Here is a 12,182-nt window from a genome sequence, read left to right as displayed (position 1 = left end):
TCGGTATTAAATAATGAAAACTATTCCACGAAATGTACTATTTTAGGAGGAGAAGTAGTCGAACTCAATAATATTTTGTGTATATATAATTTTAAGCTGAACATAATGTGACATACCAAAAATGTTAGAAATTAAGATTATATAAAAATTTGTATGAAAAGACCTGTAAATACCTATTGAGCGCTCAAACATGTAAACACACTAGGTAAGAAATAACCATTTAAAGTAGATAATACTCATTTACTTGAAATACGCATGAACTAGCTTAACCAGGAAATGTTCACACTTGTGTAAGGAAATCCCTTTGAAAAGAGCTGGTAAGCTTTTAAATAGACAGACAAATCTTGTAAAATTTTAACGAACGCACCTCGAGGTACACACTGCCTGACAAACTTTTTTTGCAAGTGTGAAATCATCAATTACCAGTCAAACATTTTAATTGCAAATTACATAATAACCAGAAGTGAAATATACGCCTTTTAGCGTGGTTAGCAGCACTGAGTGTGCCAGTAATTACAAAAGCAACGAATGGCTATTGTGATAATGACAATACGATTAGCGATGATGATATTTTAATTTTGTAATTTGTATGTTTGGCAATATCATTTAATACAGGTGCCCGCATATCCACACGGACTATTTCGCTCTGTTGTATTCAAGTTGATTAATGTTTTTGCCGCTTCACGTTGGCTTGAATAGCGTATTGTCCGCTCGGTTGTTGTAATAAAGTTATAATGTGAATTCATTCAATAAAAGTTGATCACAAATGGTGTGTGATCAACTTTTGAATTGCTTTATCATTATTGTTTGTATTAACCATGTCTGAAATTGTTTATGTTTGAAGCAGACTGAAATTCAAGGAAATTACGTAAGGCATTAATTTAAACCTTTTAAAACAACCATAACCTATAAACATATGTATCACAAACTAAACGCTTTTGTTTTACATTGCTTATAAAAGCTAGAAGAATGAAATTGAATATTGTATACAAAGATAAGAAATTTGATTGACCCTATAACCTGTTTATTGAAAGTAGAGCATTATGAACATAATGGTACATTTACCCATGACTTGACAAATCAATCCTCTAACTTGAGAAAGGCGACTTTTTACTTTTTTTTATTCTCTTTCAGCATATTACTAAAGAGGATTATAGTTTATTCACCTAACGGTTCTTTGGTTTGGTATATATAAATGATTAGGGTGATGAGAGGAGTTGACAATCGAATGGGTGTTCGTCTGTGCGTCTGTGTCTGCATCTAGGTTAAAAATTATGATATCTGATTGAAGCTTGGTAAGTGTATTCCTTCGCAAAAATGTGAGGACAAGTTCGTAGATGGGCGGAATCGGACAACTATTACGCCCACAAAACGCTATTAACCGAAAACGTATAAAGTATCATAACTAAGCACTAAGCGAAGATATAAAACCTTAATTTGGCACTGAGAATCACAGTAGAAAGAGGCACCTTTTGTCTAAAAAGCCAACAAAATGGTGGCTGACTCGTTCTCTAAGAGGCTTAAACTATACATATTACCTAAACCAGTTAAAGTACAATATACCACCTACATTTCGATGAAAAGTCATATATAAGGACCTACTGGATCGATATCAAACAAATTTGGTATACAATGTTGCCCTGACATTTCCATGTCCACGCCTACCGAATTTTAAATTTAATCAGATTCTTTCATATTGAAAGTCGAGCAGCAATGAATCTATTAGGATACAAATTTGCTCGAATAGAGCGCTTGAGGTTGGCCACTTTATTATCAAAAATTTTCCAATGGGACAAAAACTACTACCGTGCCAGCCGAGCGGCTCAATAAAAGTTCCTTCAATAGAACAAAATTGTACGGCTCTCGGCATTTTGTTGCTTTCGCACCAAATTTACTGTGATACCACCAGAGATCGAGACCGTTTTGTTACTGAAAATTCATGCATTTGCTTAGTTAATTCTGCTGTTTCAGGTTTGATGCTCGAAACTTCAGTCAAATATCCGATATTCTATGATGCTGTCCTCGATCATTGTTATTAGTGATAGACGTGGAGTTGAATTTGAAACATCCTCAACATTGTTGGCGTCGGAGAAACCACATGACTATCGTTTAGCGCCATTTTAATGAAACAGTGTGTTCAATTTACATTTTGGGTGATTATATATGGCTTCAATATAGATGATATGTTATACTTGGTGTGCAATAGTATCCCAGACTCCAAATATGTGGATCAAAGTTCCAGTAATGAACTTTTTATCGAAAATATTAGTAAATCTATGAGATATATTATAGATATATCGGCATGTGTCTGAGTTTTTATAATAAAATTGAGTTAGCGTATATTTCTAATAAGAGTGTATCTTTATGTCTAAAACAGATCAAATTTGGTGAAAATTTGCTCTAGGCGCAATATAAGTTATAAACTTTATGTGCATGAAGGTATTTCATTGCCTTTGATCTTGGCAAATTACAGGAGTATAAAACAGTTGGTTACACCCGAACTTAAAGCTTACTTACTTGTTTTACCATCCATGTTTTAATAGTTATTTATTAACATTACAAGAATACTGCAAAAGATCAGTCAATAAAATCGGAAAAATCGTGTTTATCTTTTTGATAAAGACAGTTTCGAGAAAAGCGCGTTTATAATTTTGCGTATGCATAATCATAAGTACCAATAAGTATTCAAAATATGGGGAGGGGCATACTTATATGTAGACCTATTTGATCCAACTTTGGATATTGACTAGTGATGTTTTATTGTATTGTATTTTTCATTTTCGAATGTTATATTCGGAAAGCACTATATTCTAATACAGTAAACGTGTTGTTATCAAGTTTGCTTTGACGAGATATCGCTAAAACAGCTGGAATCAATTCTACACAACACTACCTGTGATTTGCTCTCCACTTTTTTTAATTTACCAGTTAATTATCACCAAATTAATTTTAATTAGGACTATAACTAATATCTCGCGATTAAACGTTCATTTTAACATTTTATTATTAATAAAAATGCGAGAAAATATTTTAGTTTTTTTAAATATAAATATGAGATACGAATTGATAGAAATTATTCCTCTAGCCATACAAAATTGATTTTTCATTAAATAAAAACGTACAAACTATTTGACAGGTGGGCAACTGTCGCAGTAAGCGACCCCAAAGTGACGGCAGGAGTCTTTCATTTCGATTTCGCGGTTACGAGGTAGATAAATGCATGTGAGTGTAATAATTAATTATCAATTATTTATTAATAAATGAAATAAATAAATGTATAAATATATTTAAAAATTTAACCATATAATACAAGGAGCTTTCCAAAGTAAACAGGACTTTTTGAATCTAGCGCTCCCTGGTGGCGCCATCTATATATCTTTATCGATTGTCCAGCGGGAATTTCATGACATTTCACCGATTGGAAGTGAAGTTATTGCGTTTTAAATGTCAGTATATTTGTGCTATCAGTGCGAAAATGTGCTTCGAACAAAGAGCCAACATTAAATGTTTTTTTTTTTAACTGGTAAAACTTTTCCTAAAACATTTCAATTGATAAAACAAGTTTATGGCGATGATTTCCTATCCCGTAGCAGAGTGTACGAGTGGTTTTCACAGTGGGCGTAAGGACATAAATGACAATCAACATGTGGGCCAATCAAAATCCGTGATCACCGGAAGTGCGTAAATTCATCAAAAGTCAGCCGAAATCATCATTGAAATTCATGAAAATAGAATTGAACATCTCCAAAACATCGACTTATCGCAATGACCGAACATTTCTGTTTAATATAGGTGTGTGCATGGTTTGTTCCGCACAAATTGACTAACAACCAAAAATTACTCGAAATCCAACATCCGACCGACTTGTGGCCGATTATTTGATCAAAAATCATATTTTAACCATTAACTACTTCCCGTATTCATCTGATATGGCACCGTGCGACTACTTTCTTTTCGGAAAAATGTATTTGCCCCTGAAAGGAAAGGGTATGCAGACGTATAGGCCATTCAAAAGACTTGCCCGGCATATTGGCGGCTATACCGGCCTACGAGCTAAAACACTCGCTCGACATGCCTTTGGATGCTATATTGAAGCAGAAAGAGACTATTTTGAATGAAATGAATTGATTTTGCCGAAAAACCCATTTGTTCTGTTTTTTTTCAGGTCTTGTTAACTGTGGAACGCACCTTATATAAATGATCAGCGAGGCGTGCTGAGTCGATTTAATCATGTCCATCTGTTCATCGTTCCATAAACTAATCGTTCAGTTTTTGAAATATCGATCTGAAATTTTACATATTTCTTATCTCCCTGAGAAGCTAGCAAATTTAAATTTAGCAAAAGCGATCTTCCAAGACAACGCTATAATTTCCGAAAAAAATGATCAGGTCGTACCCTTATAGATGATATAGCCTTAATGATATAAGAATTACATCGATGAAGCGTATTATAATTTTGGAGGCGATGTGAACGTGTTTTCTTTTTTCAATTGAAAAATGTAAGAAAATCAAATAGCATCGGCAAATTTGCAGCAGTCCAAAATACCAACTCATGCAAATTATTTTAAAAGTGCGCAGACACACGTACCTACATACACATAAATACATACCAATACCCAGCAAAAACACGAGTCAACAATTGAAGGGAAATATTCTAGGAAAAAGACTCGCAATGCAAATGCAGAGAGTTTCAGCGATTTGAATGCAACACGCCTGTCAGTGGCACCTGCACAACAACAACAAACAGTAACAGTTACAACAAAAACAGCAGACAGCATTGATTGTTGGATTAATAACCAATAAAGCTGAAACGAAAAGCGATTTTTGTGTTGTAATGAAATTTACCTGATTGTTCCACGTCGGATATTGCGGTGAATGCTGCCAGCAAAATGGATCAAAGTGCAACAAAACAATATTATTGAGAAAAAAATATGGTTTGTGCTATTAATATGTGCATTTGTATGCACATAACGGTTTTACTGATTCACTCGCCTCAACAGTTTGTACACATATGTATTTGTAATCGGAATCCAATATTTGAAACGCTGTTTTGGATTCTGGTTTCGATTTTCCTACAGGGTATACACTCCACAATATTTATATTTGTTTGGCTTGTAGTCGCATATTCAGTAATTTTCAATATTAATCCGTTGTATTATTATGAAATTGACGAATATGCACTGCAGTGGCAATAATTCATCGGTCTTATGGTTGTACAAATTGAATTATTTCGAAAAAAGTTGAAGTGTGGGAAAAGTCATTGCCATCGATGGCTAGCACAAAGTTGCATGGGTGTAGAGGCGCGAGTTTATGTGTGAAATAAAAGTATTTTTACTGCAGCGCGTAATGAAAATTTAACAGACCTTCAATCCTTTGTACAACTCGGTTTGCAAGTGGCATTTCATTTAATAATATTTCTCATATTTATGTGTTGGTTATAGCGCAATCTCGCTTAAAAGGTGTACTTTTACCTGGTGTATATTGGAAGAGATTGGCTATAAAAAGAGGTAAAGAATCACGATATTAGGACAGGATTCATTAATAGATGAAGTTACAGACCTGCATTCTTTAATACAACATTTTATTATAGCCAGAGGCATGGATATGAGAAGTGTCTGTTCCGATAACTAATTGATAATAGTCTACAATAGAGGAGAGATAGTTTTTGTCATTTAAGTAACAATACAAGTTCTAAGAAAACCTGAATAAAATACAAAAACAAATAACAAATAAAATAAAATAAAAAACGATAACAATTCACAATGAAAGGCTTTTCCATACAAGAACTGATCGTTCAGGCATGAGTAGCTTCTTTGTCAAAAACGGCGTCTGCCAAATTCCAGATAAATATCTTTAAAGGTGAGGGATTAATTCAACTCGGATCACGTTGATAATTTATATAGCGTCTACCAACAAGGATTTTGATAGCTCGCGGCTATCATGTCTGTTGGCGGATTTGCATAATTTTAGTGCCATCAGCATCATGTCAAGTGTGACTTTGGTACAACGCTTGGTTATTGTGCAAGATTACAAAGTTTATAAAAAGAAGTATGGCAAATTTTGAATTTTCGCTGGCTACACGTATCGATGTTTTTATTGCGTTATGTTGGCACTCATATCCTTTTGTTATGCTGACAAGTTCGGCTATTGTGAATGTTTACTTTTTTGACAGCTCTTTTGCTTGTACACATTATGGTTCTATTTCGATTTTTGTGCCAAAATTGCGAATTGACGAATCAAGCGTTTATGGTTATGACGTGAAAATCAATCCTCAATCATCCCAATGGAAGTTCCAGCATGAACCAAGATGGAAAACAGCCAAACAAGAGCCGAATGTGAAGGTTTTTCTAACAATTTTCTTCGAGTCCAAGATGTCGCGTATCATAGCATCTTACAAAAGGGTCATATGGTCAACAAAGAATATTACCCGGAAGTTATGCGCCATCCGTCTGAAGCGTCCGGAATTGTGATTTGTGAAAACTATGATAACGCTGACGTATCGTTGCTTGTGTGCAAATATTTCCAAAACTGAAGAGGTCTGTGACAGGTTGACGATACGTGCCGTTTGAGAAGCTTAAAACTGCATCGAAGAAGAAACTTAACAAGATAAAAAAAAAAAAGAAAAGATTGGAAAAAGACTCTGGCAGAATTGCAGTATGTTTGGGGTGATTACTTTAAAGGCGACAAAATAGAAAGCATTTATAAATAAATATTAAGAAATACAAAACTCGGGATACATTTTAAACAAACCTCATATTATCCATCGGAGGGATTAAAATATTTGTTCGGTATTGGTATGGCGGCATTATCAGGACATTATTTCTCTCGAAATGAGGAAAAAACACCATTACTATCAATAGCGAGCATTGTAACACGGTGCTTTTTCCTGCGGAATTCGGTAAAATCGATGCGGTCGTTCTCCATTTGCAACAAAACTGTGCACCGACTCCTGTTTCATGTCTAAACATGACGTACAAATTTTAGCGAAACGTTAATTTCGAGAAATTGTTCAGTAAATTAGCCGAAAAGAGCATGCGATTTAACGCCTCAGATTATTTTGGATGGGGATATGTTAAATCCAGGCTTTACGGCAATCAACCAGCCAGGTTCGAGAGCTCGAAAACAGCATTATATATGGTGTTCAAATATTCTGTTTTACGTCAAATGTTAGTGATAACTTTGGTAACTTGGAGATTTCCTAATGCCACTCTAATAGAAACCCCCGTCCCTATTGACAAAAAAAAAAAAATGGGCTTTCGATTCTCGCAAGCTGCTCTTGAGGCTAATTTTTAACCGTGGACAGGAGCAAATATTAATCATGTGGTGGTAGGCCCGGATAATAACTTGAATACATATGATCTTCTTGAATTTATACCTTCGCCGTCGCTATTGCCAACTTGCTGGCATTACTACTGAAGAAGAAGTTCCAGTAACGTTGGACCAAATATATTGAGATTTTGCTGATAGATTATTATTCGTCCTATATAAAAAAATTAAGTTATCGGGACTACCTAAATGAGCAATATTATTCATTATTTTGAGTAGAAAGTAGAAGTTTCTTACTTCAAATTCCAGCAAACTTTCAATTTCCACGAAGTACAAATTTATATAGGTTGAAGAGACGCTCGGTTCAGATTATTCTAAAATCGGGTTTTACTAAGCACCAAAATTCATTAATGAAAACAAAGTATTCTTATTGCAAGATTTCGATTCAATTATGTTTATTTACTATTATGTATTATATGCATAATTTTGAATCCAGTTGCTACTAATCCATAACGGATTTCTATTCTTTACTATCCAATATATACATACATAAAATTGTATTCCACGCTCACATAAATGTAGTTATACATACACACATCGTATATACATATTTGCATACATATATATGTACATATGTAGCTATCTATCACTAACGCCTCAGGCCACGCAAAACTGCCAAATTTATTGCATTTTGTATTTTAATATCTGGATCCGATTGTCGAGCACGATGAAAAAGCATCTGTTCGTAGCCGGGTTCGTATTTGAATGCCAAATGGTGTAACCAACCGTAAACTTGATTTTCTGTCCGCGGCGTGAGATAAAAGGTGCGTGGCGTATACTTCTGCCGCTTTTCTATTTCCTCGCAGTAATGTTTGTAACTTAGCACAATTTTTGGATCTTCGTTGAGAGTGTCATGACGTGCATAGAACTTCTCTGTTAAAGCCTTCACATTGTAACTCGGTTTGAATCCCTTGCTAGTATCAACTTCCCCGCAACAAGTCATTTTAAACTTTCACTATTTACTAAGCCTATTTCCTTTCCTTAAGAAAATAATACGTTTCTCTATCTTACGTTTGTAGATATACTTAAAAAAAAAGAAATATGTCTGTTGATAAATAAATAGCGAAAGATAAATAATTGTTTACTATTTTCACAAAATTTCAAATATTAATGTTCGAAGAAATAAAAACATCGGTGGAAAATTAATTGGTTTTTGGGGTGAGATGATAAGCTGGTAAACTAATATTTACATATATGCTGAGAATGTTTCTAAATCACTAGAAAGCAATGGATTGAAGAACACTTTAGAATTCTCAAATTGGAAGGATAGTGCTATAACCACCACGCTTTTAAGATAGTTAGCTTCATGTATTCATAATTCGAACTTTTGGAAGCTTTTTATAAACAATTTGCTTCTAATTTTATTTGGTGAAAAATTTCATCTCATTTATAGTCGCTGTTTTATGCTAAAACCAGAAACAAAATTTTTATGGAGATTAATATTAAGGGTATTTTTATAAAGTTGCTAGGTGATTCTAGACCGTCGTTCGTAGAGACCTCCATGAAAAGTGTTATTACGCATTTTCTCACCTTACCATGACCTTGCCAGTCAGACCTGCGATTGGAGTTAGGTAAGAACTTGTATGTAAAAGTTCCCTTCGACGAAATATCTTCACGAATTTAACTTCATGATATCTGTTTATTCAGAAAGGACCACTATACTTTATAGCTATCGCCGAGAAGTTTCTTTATTTTTGAAGGGTATCCTAGCTTAGGAACAGGCGTACTTAAAAATTTGTTTATTGTTTTAAGAGACTTGAACACAGAGAGAGAAATAGAAATTTATTTTTTTTCCTTAGCACAAGCTAACTAATTAATTGCCTATTATGTAGATATAATAGTTGAGAAAAATGAAAAAGTAATCAAAGAAAAGAACACATTTGGAGCATAATATAAATATATTTCATAAAATCCAACCTAGACGTAAAGCTAATTTGATGTAATCCAAATGATGCGTAGAAACCGCTTATGCGGTTATAGCCGAGTCCCATCATAGGCTGTTTTCTACTTTTCATTGGGGGTGTTTTTTTACGCGGCGGGTCCCAAACTTAGCGCACAAACTTAGGGAAGGATGTTTCGCCTTGTCACTTTAGCTCGCCTGTTTTAGCTACCCAAAGGATGCTTGGTTTAAGACCGGAGACCATATGTAAAAAATAAAATTTTAACCACTCCCAATAAATTGGCGCTCAGAGAACTTTCCATTCTTGAACTTCTACATATGAATTTTGAAAAATCTTTCCAATTTACAAAGTTCTCATTTGATTACTGTCATTCCATATCCTCCCCAGACGACCATTCCTTAACGGTCATCAACTATTTTTGTGTTGCTTTAACGAATTGTTGTCGAATTTTCAAAAAGTTGCTATGCCTTTTCAGTAACCGGTTAAAATAATTAAATTTTAATATTAGTGCAATAAAAATATTGCCTTGTGCGGTGTTGGAGAGTACACAAATGATATGTACAATAAGTCGCATGAAACTTTAAACAATGACTTCTGAATACAAAGCTTGAAGAGTGTCAGAAATTTTACATTACTATCAGTTTTGTTTCAAACAACTCATAAACTAATATTAAAAAAATATTTACATATAAACAAACATTTCAACAAAAAGCTATTAAGAAAAGAAATAAACATAAATATAACATATATAGGAGCATAAAAATATCAGTGCAATGACTTGTTGCAAACCGCAAGGCAAATCAAAATTTCGACCGAATTTTCGCGAGAAAGCGCTCACGGAGAAATTCTATGCGCGCCACGATCATTTAAAGATTGACGAAAAATACGCAAAGGCTTACGAAATATACGCCAGTAATATTGCTAATCGACAGAAAACTTCTTTTCGAGAGAATCGTTTAGTGCCGCTTACCGAAAATCAAGTCTACGGTTGGTTATCACATCTAGCCTTCGACTATAGCACTGGCTGCGATCCCCATCTATTCCGTCATCATTTCCACACACACGAGTCGATAAAGACACAGTTGCGTGTAATTACCGAATGGCTGCGTCACCGTAAGCTTTAAAAGATCGAAAACATTTTTTCCAATGGAAAATAACTATATATTTTTATACATATATGTATGTATCTGAAACTGAAAATCCCTATATTTTTGTAATATTTACGTATTGATATAAGGAGAGCAAATAAAGGTGCAGGCAAATGAAAGCACTGCAAATATTTTAGCGTTTATTATAATATTTAATGTAGTACTCTGCGATTTTATAAAACACGTGTTAAACTCTCTTCACTCATTCATTTGATTTGCGCTTGATCGTCCATTGAACAAAGAGATCACCTTATCGCCATCACTGTATTCGCTTAGTTTTATGTTGCCTACTTTTAGGATATTGTACTGGTTTGTACTTGAAACGAAACAATATATGTAGGCTGTCTCAGGTAAAATGAAATTGTGTAATCAGCAAATCTGAAGGAAACCTTTTACTAGTGGGTCTGTGAGGTTTTGAGGTGTGCTGATTATGGATTTTAGTATAAAAATATATATAAGTTATAGTTATAAAAAAGCCTCTATCATGGCAGTCGCAAACTCACTATATAATAGTGTTATTTTCATATTTGGAAGTATATTTGTATATGTAATAATAATATATAGTGAAATATTTATTGTCTACTGTAGATTTGGCTCACTTCGTGTCAGTAAAAGCGCTTCAGTGATTAATCTGAGTTTCTTCATTGAAATATCTCTAATTAGGTTTTCAACTTTTATAGACTGTTTTTTGGAAAGCAACTATTTTTTATCATCATTTCTAGAAATTAAATTATCGAACTATACCAAATGTTTAAGCATGTCTTCTAATGCATGTGTAATTGTGTTGTGATTCTTTCTTCTATTTTCTTTACTGAAGAATACTTCTTTTCGCTTGAAAAAACGTTTTAGTAACGCTTTTGTTTTGCTTTCTATTAAAAATTATAATTGATAAAGTTTTTAAAATAAAAAAAATCGTTGAGCTTTCAGTTTGAAAATATCTTGTCACTTGAGCCATTCACAATATACAATCTGGTCAACACTATACAAGGCAAAACATGACAACATTGAAGATAAAGTTATGGGGAGATATTTGCACTTCTTGTAGCGATTCAACTTTGTTGTTGCTTTTGCTTAAAAATAGCTATCAGAGACCTGGCAAATCGAAGACATTCTTACAATTCATCATATTTTAGCAGAAAATATCTTGATTTAAAACATTTTCATTATTATTGATTTAGTACTGTCATTATGAACATTTTATTTAAGTATTTGGGTGTCATTAAGTTTTTTTTTTTAAACTTGAATTATCTTAGTGTAGTTTCCATGTAAAGAAAATCATAAAATAATGTCCCTCCTATCAGCATTTTGCACTTTTATTGCGTTGCACACATTCTGTGGGGACAATTTAATGTGATAGTCACATGGTGGTCATTAGTGACTAGAAGCGATTTGAGAGTCTTACTATAAAACCGTTTATATGTGTATGCTGTGGCAGTAAAAATTACCCACCATAATATAAAGTATATCCCTGCGGCTATTTATTGTTGCAATGCACGTGCAACATGCGACTAACTATTTGAACAAGTGTAGGACACCAGTGGCAACATAACGCTGGAGTGAATGTGCATGCTTACAAGTCATTTATATATTGTGTATATTGTATATTCATGCACACGCTTGCATGGATATATATAATATGTCTGTATGTATATGACGTGTGTGGTTATATGCCAACAAATGCTCAAATGAATGCTCTCCCGTCGATAGTTGAAAACTAAAGCAAAGAAAAAACAGTCGCTTGAACACAGCAGACCTTTTTGTACAATACATGCATGTATCAGGGTTGTCCTTATATGGTAAATATTAG

General features: G+C 33.8%; 1 long non-coding RNA gene across 2 annotated transcripts in view; it reads left to right on the top strand.

Moving 5' to 3' along the window:
- Positions 1-12,182, top strand: part of LOC108974935 — a 146,743-nt gene that overhangs the window by 116,181 nt on the left and 18,380 nt on the right. Inside the window, exon 4 of one of the 2 annotated variants that reach the window (XR_001993831.1) lies at positions 3,137-3,222. The exons of the other annotated variant lie outside the window; for it this stretch is intronic. This is a non-coding gene — a long non-coding RNA (uncharacterized LOC108974935). The remainder of the gene's footprint in view (positions 1-3,136; positions 3,223-12,182) is intronic. 2 annotated transcript variants of the gene reach the window in all.

Source organism: Bactrocera latifrons, unplaced genomic scaffold (assembly GCF_001853355.1).
Source record: "Bactrocera latifrons isolate USDA-ARS-PBARC rearing strain unplaced genomic scaffold, ASM185335v1 scaffold_6, whole genome shotgun sequence".
NCBI lineage: Eukaryota > Metazoa > Arthropoda > Insecta > Diptera > Tephritidae > Bactrocera > Bactrocera latifrons.
Note: the sequence above shows the minus strand (reverse complement) of the source record. Positions and strands in the feature narration are given on the sequence as shown.